Raw genomic sequence first — 13,367 nt, 5'->3', positions numbered from 1 at the left:
AGCTTTTGACCCCCTTTTCTCACACATTAGATAAGTGACAACTACAATTAAAGGAGGTTTTAAGAATAAAGGGAAGCCACTTGAACTGCTGCCCAGTTCTTCCCAATGCTTCAAGTATGACACCTCAAAAAGTGAACCACAAGACAGAGTACGGCTGCCATTAGCAGATGCCTGTTTATTGGGACAACTCTGCTTAGGTCCAGACCTCAAGCTAGCAGAGGTTAGTTTTAAACAGACCCTTGGAGGGGATTTAACTGTTCTGGCTTAGGTGGTCAGTCTGAGAAAATCATCCTGAGCACTCTGTGTAACCAAGTCAGAGAAAAGCACTTTGGCAGCAGGATTCATTTCATCCCAATACAGAACAGAACTGGTAATTGACTCTGGAGGCACCTATTCATTGCTGAGTATCACTAGTTCAGCCTCGCAGGTATGTGAAGTTAGGTGAGAGGTGTCCCATCGCTGCTAATTAGCTAAGTCAGTCTACAGGAGGGTTAACAACAGCCTGGCTTCCTGCTGCAGTCACACATTAGCCTCCCCTTCTCTGTACTGTCACCAACGGCCAGCTGATCCCAGCTAGCACAGGCTGCTATTCCAGCAGTAGGATGTTCCTCTGCTTGTAATGTTGTTTTTCAGTTGATTTAGTTCCTTGGTTCCTGGCAAGGATAAAATGGCCATAATTCCTGTGAAAAATTATGCCAGCCAAGGAAAGGAATGCCCTTGGCAGCAGCTGAGATGGCCTTCAGTGTGTTACAAAACTGTGCCACTGCATGCCAGCAGCATACAGAAAGCAGGAAGATACATAAGTGAAAGAATTCAAGGGACTAAATTACCAGAAAAACAAACAAATAAACAAACAACAAACCCACAAAACCAACCCAAAACAACAAACAGAAATAAACAAACACACACACACACACACAAACAACAACAAAACAAACAAAAACCTACAAGTAAACCCACCAAAAAAACCCACCAAAAACCAAAAAATAACCCAGCACATAATGACAGTGGGAACATTTTAAAAGAAGGAAAGATATGGCAAAATACTAAGCTGCAATGGAAAATAATAACCAGCAAAAGATACAGAACATAGGAAACTCAACAACATCAGGCATTTTGTAATAGCATGCAAGCCACCAAGAGTGATGGAAAGGATCCAAGAGTGTTATCCTCAAATGACAAGGACATATTTCTTGCAGTGATATCCTCAATATAACAAAACACTGTGGTACATAAGCATTCATGATCAAAATCTTGCATTTGAACTGGGGCAGTGTCAATGCTATTTCAACAAAAGGTTATTTTTCCTTTCAGGCTGAGAGACCAACTAACAATCTACATGTGATCCTGTATGTGACTACATCAGTGGACAAGGGGAGGGCTACAGATGTCATTTATCTTGTCTTCTGTAAAGCCTTGTTGCCCCACAACATCTTCTCTCTAAATTGGAGAGATATGGATTTGATGGGTGGAGTGTTAGATGGACAAGAAAGTGGTTGAACAATCACATCTTGAGGGTGGTGGTCAACAGCTCAGTGTCCTGATGGACATCAGTGATGTCATGTCCCTCAGGGATCTGTATGGGAACCAATGTAATGAATATCATAATTAGTAACATGGATGAAGGGATTGAGTATACCCTCAGCAAATTTGCAGATGACACCAAGCTGTGGTGCAGTGACATTCCTGAATGACAGGATGCCACTCAGAGGGACCTGGACCAGCTGGTGAAGTGGCCCATGGGAATCTCATGCAGTTTAACAAGATCAGCCCCCAGTATCAGCACAGGCTGGGGTGAACAGATCCAGAGCAGCCCTGCTGAGAAGGACTTGGGGGTGCTGGTGGGTGAAGGCTGGACATGACCCAGCCATGTGCCCTCACAGCCTGGAGACCCAAACGTGCCCTGGGCTGCATCAGAGGCAGCGTGGGGAGGGGATTCTGCCCCTCTGCTCTGCTGAGAGCCCACCTGCAGTGCTGCACCCAGCCCTGGGGTGCCCAGCACAGGAAGGACATGGACCTGCTGGAGCGAGTCCAGAGGAGGCCACAAAGATGATCAGAGGGATGGAGCACCTTTCCTACAAGGAAAGGCTGAGATATTTGAGATTCCCAGAGTCACCTAATTGCAGCCTTCCAGTACCTAAAGGGAGTCTAAAAGAAAGATGTGGAAAGACTTTTTACAAGAGCATATAGTAACAGGACTACAGTGAATGGGTTCAATTTGAAAGTAGCTTTAGATAAGATACTGGGAAGATATTCTTTACTGTGAGAGTGGTGAGGCACTGGAACAAGGCTGCCCAGGGAAGCTGTGGATGCCCCATCCCTGGAAGTGTTCAAGGCCAGATTGGATGAGGCTTTGAGCAATCTGGTCTAGTGGAAGATGTCTCTGTCTGTGGCAGGGGGGTTGGAACCAGATGATTTTAAAGGTCCCTTCCAATCCAGGCCATTCTATGATTCTATAATGTCTTCACTGGACAAGTGACAGGTGATCTTGATTGATATCAATGGTACTACCCAATGTCCTTTTATTCTTAGAGCTCTGACACCCCTTTCCAAATACAGATAAGGTAAAGAAGGCAAAAGAAAGGGGAACTTATCAAAAAAGGTGCTCACATTCATAGAAAATATATGGTTGGCTGGTACAGAAATTGTTGTAGAAGCAAAATGCTGTGGGAAAATAAACAGCTTTCTATGCATCTGATGTGACTTAGTTGAAGCACACACAAAGGCACTCAATTCTAGACATTAACAAAGTTCTCAGAAGTCAAAGTATTCTTACACTAGTATGCTACATCAGACTTTCACTAATCAGTCTATATCATTGGCAATAGTCATAATCCAATGTAAAAGCTATTGCCTAAAGGAACCCAGCAGAAATATCTTTCAGTGACAAAACCTCCCAGAGCAGCTCTTACACATGCCACAACACATGCACTCAAAATACTTTACCATGTACAATGCACTGGTTGACAAATATTTTTAAAATTTGAGAAGGAGTACAAGGGATTGCTTGCAGTTTGAGATGCTTTTGACAATCTCATCTCATTTTGTAAATCTGAAAAATTAATTCAGAAGTAAACAGAATGTGAAGAACACAATTTGCAAGCAAGGGTGTTTATCTGAATTCATATAAAGAAGGTGTTACTTCCCTTAACTGTGTACCATGATGCTTCTGCTACCAAAAGATTCTTGAGGATGACAACCCCCTTTGAAATTTTTTTATTGAAGTCTTTCCATCTAACCAACTGCCCTGAGAGATTTCTGTATTTTAATAATGTACATTTCTAGGGAATAATATAACAAGCTATGTTAAGTAAGTGATAACTACTGGCATTTCCACTGCTTTGGTACTCAGCAAATTCTCTCACAATAGCAGCAGATGTACCTTTCACACAGGTAGAACATGACCAGAGGGCAGCTGTGCACCAATTAAGAAGCTGCAGAACAGCTAAGCAGTGATCACTTGAACCTCCACGTTTGCTCAGAATTTATAGGGTATTTATAGGAGCAAAAACTAATGCTACTGTTCTGATTGTGCAGTTACCAGTAAAATAAAAGGCTGCTGTGGTGTTAAAGAGTACACTGACCTGAAATCCCAACATCCACCAGGTGACTTAAGAAAAGGAACAATTAAAACAAAACCAAGACTTGCCACAGTTACTCAGTGCTGTCAAAAAGATACAGAGGCATCAGTTCTATATGTTACAGGAAGTCCATGTACTCAGTCACTGCAGTTGCAATGTTTAATGTCATCTTCCCTAAAATCAAGGAACAGTGTGAATGCAATCACTTGTACATTAAGGGTAACTAGGCAAATGCATGTTTAAATATGGAGTTGCTTAGGAGACAGTCTGTCAGACCTGGTGGGTTGGCCATGGCTGAAGGCCAGTTGCCCACCAAGCTCCTCTATAGGTTTTGTACTACAGTCATAAAAGTAGAGAACGACAATAGAGAGTTTTTGACATGACACAATTACATAAAAGGCAATTCTGACATATCATATATCATATATCATATATCATATATCATATATCATATATCATGGCCTGGGTTGGAAGGGTGCTTAAAGATGATCTGGTTCCAACCTCTTTGCCATGGACAGGGACCCTCCACTAGGCCAGGTTGCTCAGAGCTCCAACCTGGCCTTGAACACTTCCAGGGATGGGGTATCTACAACTTCTCTGGGCAGCCAGTTCCACTGCCTCACAGTAAAGAATATTTTTCTACTATCTACTTTAAGTTTGAAGCCCTTTCCCCCTGTCCTGTCACTACAGGCCTTTGTAAGAAGTCCCTTTCCATCTTTCCTGTAAGTTCCCTTCACGTACTGGAAGGCTGCAATTAGGTCATCCCAAAACCTTCACTTCTGGCTGAACAAACCCAATTCACAAAGATACTAAACAGCAAAGGAAGATAACCTCCAATAAAGAGTTTTTTCAGCTGCAGCTCATAGCATGGCTATCGCTACATCATCTCGCTTCATCTCTACATTAGCTTTAAACTGCAAGGTCATTGCACAGTTAGAGAGAAACACTGCAAGTGCGTCTGTAGGTGCTGCTGGCAGATCCAGCACTCTGGAGTCTCTTCAGCATGCACCTTCAGTCCTTCTCTTGCTCTTCCTCATGTTCTCAGTATCTGTTTCCTTAACATTTCTTGAACATAACTCCACTCCAGTGAGCCATCAGAGACCTGTTTTCTTATTAACACCATTCTGATAAAGCTCATTGATACACATTTTTCTTTTCCTATTTAATAAGCCTTTTTTTGTCTTTCTGTTTCCCGTGCTAGGCCTTCATTAGATTCTTGTCTGGTGTTTTTAATTCATTGGCTATTATTACTGTCCCATCTAACAGTGCTGGTTCTTTCATATCAAATTTTTTAAAGCTCTTTGTTTTAATTCCCAAAAATTAGATCTCTTACAAAACTTTCTCTGATGACAATAAAAAGTTCTATAAATAAGTAAAAATAAAATTATACAATCACTTTTATAATTTTGTCCTTCCAAAGAGCAGACTGACCCTGGCATTCAACGTATCATCCATGGTCTCTTGGAGATCCATAGACCATTTCTAAAGAGTCCATTGAAGATGAATAAATGCATACCTACTGGCAGCAAGTTTCAGTATTTGCTAAAATCATCAGCACCATCACAGGAGATTTTGGGGTGGTCCATAACTAAGCCTGAAAATCACTCAAATTAAACAGAAAATCTTAGAGTACTGTCTGAAGGTTGTTGTTATTATTTATTCTGCAACTAACAAACAGGACAAAAAGAAAGTAATCACAGAGAGAGCCATACCTAAGACCAAAGACAGGCACCAAGAACTTAAGCACATCTATGGATACAGCTTCATTCTTCAAAGCCCCTATTCAAAAAACAGCCAAAGCTGAAGCAGTTTTTCTTTCCACTCTACATCCTTTTCCCCCATTTTTCACCCCTAAACCTCCAAGTGAAGGCTGCTTAAGTTCAACACTGGCAACACTACCTCTGAATCTCTCCCTGTGGCCTCATCCCAGATTCAAACAAAGCATCCAAAACCATCTCCTAACAATCCAGCCACCTTAAGAGGTAGGAGGTTCCTGCGGTTTTACTGGAAAACTTGGGTGTCTAAGCTTTTCTTATTGCACAGACCAAAGATGGTCATCTCGCCTGAGGAGAATAACAAGACACTCTTCTCCCACCTAGCACATTTCCATCAAGGAAACACATCCAAAATCATTCAGTCTCCTCCAAGCATACCAAATTACTATTTTGGTTAGTTACAAGGGCACCTTTCCAGCAGATGGGAGGTGGAGGTTTGGAGCAGTGCAATGAGCTGCATTTAGACCTCCTACTTCCCAGGTAAAGTGGCCTCAGACAGCAGGTTATGTGACAGCTGGGTAGCAGCAGTCTAGTTCTCAAAGAGAACTGTAGAAAACACTTTTGTCAGAGCCATTTTTCAAAATCTCCATGCGTAAAGAACAGCTCAGCACACAAATTCAAGGTAAGCTTCCACCTTCCAGAACTCTAGTTCCTGCAGTATTTGGCACTGAAGATGGTGAATTGATCCACTTCCACATCCAGCAGAGAGAATTGTGGAATACCTCTCAGAAGCAATTTTCAGATGGCTGCTGTGGCCATCACACACTTGTCTGACTGTGGTGAGTCACTGTCTTCAGCCCTTAGCTCTGCTGCACTCACTCCATATTGCATGTAGGCATAGCCAATTCTTGGTTTGGAGTCTGGTATCCAGCTTGCAGCACTGTGAAACTATTTATTCATGTCTATGTTTCATTCACATGCTGTTGGACTAGATCTTCAAAAGTCCCTTCCAACCCAAACCATTCAGTGCAGAAGAAAACTAACGTAAACCCTATAACTCCTCACCATTTGTCATACTGCTCTGTCCTGGCCTCCAGGACACCCTATGGACCTCCTAAACAATCTTCTGATAAAGTTTTGAGGGGGCAGCATCCAAATAGTCCCAGAAGCTAAGGATCCTTGGATTCTATGGAAAAATTAAGAGACTGGTGCACTGATGAAGTGCTCAAGCAGACCAACTTTTGTTATTTTCTTGACTACTATCTTTTACAACTATAGGCAAATGACCCAGGACTACATTTTTATGAAGAGCCACTTAGATAGGCGAGATGACATCTTGCTGGATTTTCAAAACCACCTTTTTCTAAAGGGTCAGGCTTCTAGTAGGTTGTTTTCCTCTTGACTTAAGACTTCTCAAAAAATCTTAACTTCCAGCCATACTCCTTTGCATTTTTCAGTTCCAAATATATAAAATGGAACACTTTCAGCACAAAAGTTGGCAGAAGTATTAACAAAGCCTTAGAAATGTTATTAATTATTCTCTCCCTTGTACAGGGGCTTGCATGGCCAAAAACAACAAAAGGTTTTAAACCTTCTGCTGACACTCTCTTGAAGGGTCCTACTCTCATGGCTGAAAACCAGGATGGCCTATGGCTTGTGCAAACCAGAAGGAAACACTCAAATTTTAAGAAGCTGCCAACTAGTTATCAACCAGTTGATGCCTTATGAGCCCAGTCTGTGCCTCTTTCATGAGACTAACTTTTCCAAGATACACCCTTTCATCAAGGGAAATTAAAACAGCAAGACCCTGACCACACAGACTTACGGGAAGTGTGGTTCAGCTGCGAAGTTCAGCCAGTAGTGAAATGCAGTGCAAAGCACAAACTACACTTCCCAAGAGACGCCATGAGAATATTTTTGGCTAAACTCTCCTGGTTTTCAGCCAAAATAATTTGACAAAAGAACTGAACTATCCCAGAAAACTGACACTTTTCTTTAAAAAGCTACTCTGCCAAAAGTCTTCCTACTTCAAAAGGATTCTGGTTCAAGAATTTTTGGACAGCCCTAGAGATGACTAAAAAGAGCTTTAGAACCAGTGTAAAATCACTCAAAATAATCAGAAAAAAATAGCCTTGAACATAGCATACAATTAGAAATTGCACAGATTTCTGCTGCTTCCACAGAGCAATTCTCTGTTGACTGTAAGACTATGCCATGTTTAAAATGCTATTTTGACTATGAATTTAACTTCCACATTATCTTTCATGTATTAACTAAAACAATAATTTCATTTTAACAGATACATCTAAGAATTTTATGAAAGAGAGTTCAAATATTTTTAAAATGAATACTCAACTTGGAAGCCTTCTTGTCTACAACCCTGACACACCTTATTTATACTGCATCAGTAATATACTAAAATTTTAGGGATAGTATTATTGTGTCACTTTTAAATTGGGGTTTGTTTTATACTTTCTGATTACTACAATGCCTTAAATGTTCATGACCATGTAAACAATCACATAGATATGAAATACAAAGATCTCAGATACAGAGAGGAAAACATAGGGCAGCAGTTTTTACATTTGCAACATTTTAAAAATATTTCAATACCCAAGAATCAAAGTGTATTGGTTTTACACCAATGCAGAAAGTCAGAGTATTTCCAGTCCAGTTGCTCCGTTTCACTGTATGACAAGTAAAGTTAGGTATTCTCCACAGTGATTTGATTTTGCTAGAAAGCAATTCCCCTCCAAAATTTACAAATATGTATGCACAGAGGTCAGAATGGAAACTTGCAAGTCCATTATGAATCCTAGTTTTCATAGCTCATGACTGAAAAGCAGGCATGTGCCCTGCTGCTTACTAAAACATGACTTACTCTCACTCATTCCTGCTCACTTGGACCAAGATTTTGTATCATTATACACCCTTATATCTCACTAAGCATTTCTGCATGGTACTACTCCCTACACGATTTGGTTTTCACCAAGATTACTCTTAATAATCCAGTGATGTAATTCCAGCCCTTATTGGACCTTCACTTCTGCAATGTTAGTCTTCATTCTCTGCTTTGCAGTGTATTAAAAGATCACTTTTCAAAGTGGACAACAGACAACTGCTTGTGTCTGTTACTAGGAATTGCAACTTAAGAATGTAGTAAAATAAGTTTCAATTGTAGGAAAAGTTAAAATTCATGCACTGTTTTGTCCTTTCCTGCTAAAAGGAAAGCGAGCTCCTCCAATGGCATTTGTACATTTTAAATACACCCCCCCCCCAACTAAACTGGCATTCAGTGATCTAACCCACATGGGTGCTTCTCAATAGAAAGGTCCAATGTTATCCAATAAATTCAAGAGAGCTCTTTTTTCCCTTCCCCTTCTATTTGGGGGACTTTTCTTCTACATATTTTTACAGAGTGAAAGCATAAAAGTCTCTTACCTTATGGCTGCTGAGAGAATGGGAACTGCACAACGCTCTGTGCCTGCAGGGACACTGCACAGATGAACCTCATTGCTGCTGTTTACAGAAGTTTGACAGTTTTTAATTTGAAAAGAGGTTGTCTTTTTCTTTTTGACAGTTCAACAAATCAGACAAAACAGTTGCAAGTGTTATCTGTAAACAGCTTCCTGTTTGAAATAGATCAGCTGTCCTGCAGGACAATAATTAGGGAAGAAGTGTGGGAAAACTGAAGAGGTCCATGATGTAAGCTATTTATTTTGGGAATGTACTTTTTTGGGAATGCACACTTACTTTCCCCTCCTCCTCTCTAGCAGAGAACCCCTTTTTAACCATTTACATCTATTCAGCTCTAAGCCATGCATGCACATTGCCCCAGCACAACACTTCTCTTGCTTTGCTTCAGCAGATATGAAAACACATGAAACACAGCACTGAATGTGACCATCTTGTGTGGATAATTAACACACTCCCTTTGCTGAAATTCTCTCTATTCTTGCAATTCGCTGCAGCATTCTTGACTTGAGTAAAACAGGCAACTGTTTCAGAGCCATGTCTCAACACCCCACAACAATGTAAATGCTAAATTACCCACATGGCAGGCATCTTCATGATATTTAGTGGGGTTTTTTTAAACATCTTTTGATACAAATTTAGCACTGTTTCACTATAGCTTCTAAATAGTTGTACAACTCTGTTGTTTACCTTAAACAGCTAGACTAGTTTGAGGCCTGGATAAACCACAGTACTCCATATACATTCAAGCTGCAAAAACTGGGGCCAGCTGATTCTGGGAAGTGGGATTTTGAGAACATCCCCCTCAGTCACAGCAGTTTATACTTCAACAGATATAAATGGCTTCACTCTCAATTTCCAGGGCAAACGGAGAGTACCACTTGTGACTATATCAATTAATACCCTCTGATGAAAAGCTGCTGTATTGGTAAGACTGTAGCTCTAATAACTACATGTGAATCGTCTGTCTCATCCATCTCATGCCACTGTTCCCTCCTCCCAGTTCTTCCAGGTAATGTTTGAGGCATCATACTCTTAAGCAAGCACCCAGTGGGCTGGGAGCCTGGGTAACCCCCAATATGTGACCTCTTATTTGAAAACCAGGACAGGAGCTAAGGGCAGTAACAGGAGGTTCCTTTCCATTTTCCACAGTCCCAAGATCAGGAAAGTATCAGAACACAGAAGAGGGGCTAGAGAAAGCTGCAATAGAATCATCTGTGTGTTCACTTCTCTATCACTTTTCCGATCTCTTTTGAGGTGTAGGTCCACTCCACTGAGAATTTTGTGCTGTGGTAGGGCTTGCAGTACAAGCTGATGGCACGGTACTGATGTACTCTCTTCTGCTTTGCTCTTGACATTACATAAGCTCTCTCCCAGCAAACTTCTCCCTAAGCCCGTGCAGCCTTCTTGCCCATGACAGCTCCTGTTTTGTTAGTCCACAGCACACACTGACCAGCTTTAATGGCAAAGACAAAAACAGGTACAAAAAGAGGCAGTGATCCTCAAACTCAGGACACCCTGTGGACTACCTACATACAGGTTTCCATGTTGGACTGGAACCTGGCTATCCTCCTCGGCTGCTATGGACTCCTGTATTTAACACACACCAAATGGTCAAGAAAAGTTAAGAGCCAATGATCTGTTCCTCAGTAGATTACCTCAGTAAAGAAAGGTAGAAAATTAACAAAATGGTAGAACATTAACATGACTGTCTAAGGACCATGCAACTTTAATTGTAAAATCCATTTTTAATGCATACAGGCTCCTTCAGAAGGCAATTAGCAGGACTGGGCCCTCACAGCACTTTGTTGGCAGAAACTTGCCAAGACAAACATTTTATGTAAAGAATGCAGCAAAGTGACTGTAGTCCAAGCCTTTGAAGATCATATTACCATGGCAAAGACAACTCCATTTACATACATATCTACTCTCCCTGTAAACACAGGAAAATAACTTTGAGGCCAGAAACAGAATTCAATAGAGAAATAGAACCATTCAGGGAAAGTTGGTAGAAAAGGTAGGACTCAACACTGGGGAAGCAGAAAAGAAAACAAACATAAATGACCAGAGTTCAAAAGGAAAGGGCAAACACTATAAATGCAGTGAAAGTGCTTTCTCTAGAAAAGGGAGAATAAACAAGCACATGGTTTTCTTTCACATGAGAGAGAAAGGCATAGTTCCCATACAGAAGGGCATAAGTAACCTTTTCCCACCCCAAAAACCAACTGGAAACTGCGTAGCCATATTGGTGCATCATCTAAATCACGCGAGGACTATGTGCAAACTGGGGTACGGATACATGGACCATGTGGGAGCAGCTTAGGTCATCACCAGGTCACAATAGCCTCTGGTTATTAAGTTCTTTATTATGTTAACATGCCTGTCTGGGACACTGTAGCACTTCAGGAGCTGATTCCCAAGTCTTTCAGCCACCCTTGCTAGATAGAGAGGGACAGCCTTCAGAGGCCACAGTACAGAGGAACAAGGAGCTCCTAGACAAACTGAAGCACAGAAAGGAAGCCTGAAGAGAGTGGAAGCAAGAATGGGTAGCCTGGGAGGGGTAGAGATTGAGCAATGAGGCATCACGTTAGGAAAGCTAATGTGTCCTGAGAGAATTAAATCTGGCCAGGGATATCAAAGGCAAAAAGAAAAGCTTCTTTAGGTACATTGGTGATAAAATGAAGACTAAGGAAAATGTGAGTCCTCTCTGCAAGGAAACAGGAGACTCTTTTGACAGGCTCAAGAGTTAGGCCTGTGCAAATCTCATGAAGTTCAACAACACCAAGTGCACCTGGGCTGGGATAGGCAATCCCAAGCATAAACACAGACTGGGCAGAGAATGGATCAAGAACAGCCCTGAGAAGCACTTGCGGGCTGATGAGAGGCTCAACATGAGCCAGCCACGTGCCCTTGCAGCCCAGAAATCCAACCACATCCTGGCCTCTATCGAAAGAAACATTGCCAGCAGGTTGAGGGAAGTAATTCTGCCCCTCTACTCCTCTCTCATGAGAGCCTACATGCTGTGCTGCATCCAGCTCTGAGACCCCCAACATAAAAATGTGGACCTGTTGGAATGAGCCCAGAGGAGCACTAATGAACATGATCAGAGCTGGGCTGGAGAACCTTTCTAATGAACACGGGCAAAAAGGGTGAGGCTTCTTCAGCCTAGAGAAGGCTCTGGAGACACCTTAGAGCACCTTCCATTAACTGAAGGGGGTTAGGGCTAAAAGAAAGCTGGAGAGGGACTTTTTACAAGGACATGTAGTGATAGGGCCAGGCAGAAAGGCTTCAAACTCAAAGAGGGCGGGTTTACATTAGACACTATGAATTCTGTACTATGAGACTGGTGAGACACTGGAACAGGTTTCCCAGAGAAGTTGTGGATGCCCATCTCTGGAGTGCTCAAGGCCAGGCTGCATAGGGCTTTAAACAACCTTATCTAGAGGAAGGTGTCCCTGCCCACAGCAGGGAGGGCTAGAGTAGAGTATCCTTAAGGTCCCCTGAAACCCAAACTATTCTATGTTTCTATACAGCAAGACATCAGTTAGGCCAGCTACTTCAGCTTCACACACTACACAACTTTTCTTCACATTGACACAACTACAAGTAGAATTCTTGGATTCAAACCAAACCAAAACTATGCAGATAAAATCCAACTGGTTGTAAAAGGACAATAAAAAGTTTTTTTAGAAAACAGAAAAACTATGCTAATACATTTTAGGAGCATCCAGGAAAATTATTCTACACTTTGCATAGTCAGTTGGCATTATCTTTGTATCTGTAAGAGGATTAAACACAATACCTATTTAAAAACACAATGGTTATTAAAAAATCTTAAGAGAAGATGACAAGGCTCTGATTTTCCCTTTGGTTTAGCAAAGCATCCAATGGTATCAGCATTTTCCAATCAGATTTTTACAAAGGATGACAATTTCCAATACCCAAACTCTTTAAAAAAATAAGTATCTGAGCTCAGTTGCAGGCCATCACAAATGCTGTTCTAGTTAATGAAAGTAAGAGCTGCCTCACTAACCAGCCCTTATTAGGCCTTCCAGGGCACCCCCAAGAAACTCCTAAAAGTAGCAAGTTGATGCAGCAGATCAGGACTCCTCCATGGTACAGACATGCACACAAGCATGCCAAGTGCAACCCCTCCTCTGCTCCCAGGGCAGCACAATGATGTGTCCTATTCCTTTTGCTTCACATAACATTATCTGTTTGCCCAAGAAAATAGGAAACAACTTTATTAAGCATTAAGACAGTCCTGGTAAAACACAGCCTGTGGATCTGTCCTTGTGAAGATATCCATCTGCCATATGAACATCTTAGCACTACCCCAGCATCTCTGCCCTCTGTGGGCACAGAGAGCAGAAGCTCTCCTTTCCGCCTCTTCTGTGCAGTACATGAAATGTACAGTGGGAAAGATCAGTGAGGCCACACCGATACAGTATTAACTTTATTTGCAACTGTGTAAAACCTGGCCTTCTACTTCATTAGTGATGTTGAACTATTTTTTTTTTTGTATAAAAATTGATAAAGCAGCATTCACTGCAGCAATTATGCTTTTTCTGTTAGTCATCTCTAAGACTAGAATAGT

The 13,367-nt window shown here is 41.6% G+C and overlaps 1 protein-coding gene across 2 annotated transcripts in view; it reads right to left on the bottom strand.

The window, feature by feature from the left end:
* The window catches only part of COLEC11 (collectin subfamily member 11), a 39,208-nt gene extending 30,303 nt beyond the window's left edge, over positions 1-8,905 (bottom strand). For both annotated transcript variants that reach the window (XM_053939480.1, XM_053939481.1), the window contains exon 1: positions 8,738-8,905. The gene's annotated coding sequence lies outside the window, so the exon portion shown is untranslated. The remainder of the gene's footprint in view (positions 1-8,737) is intronic.
* Positions 8,906-13,367: the final 4,462 nt, after the last annotated feature.

This window comes from Vidua chalybeata, chromosome 3 (assembly GCF_026979565.1).
Source record: "Vidua chalybeata isolate OUT-0048 chromosome 3, bVidCha1 merged haplotype, whole genome shotgun sequence".
Taxonomy (NCBI): Eukaryota; Metazoa; Chordata; class Aves; order Passeriformes; family Viduidae; genus Vidua; species Vidua chalybeata.
The sequence above is the reverse complement of the archived record's forward strand: the minus strand, read 5'-3'. Positions and strand labels throughout refer to the sequence as shown.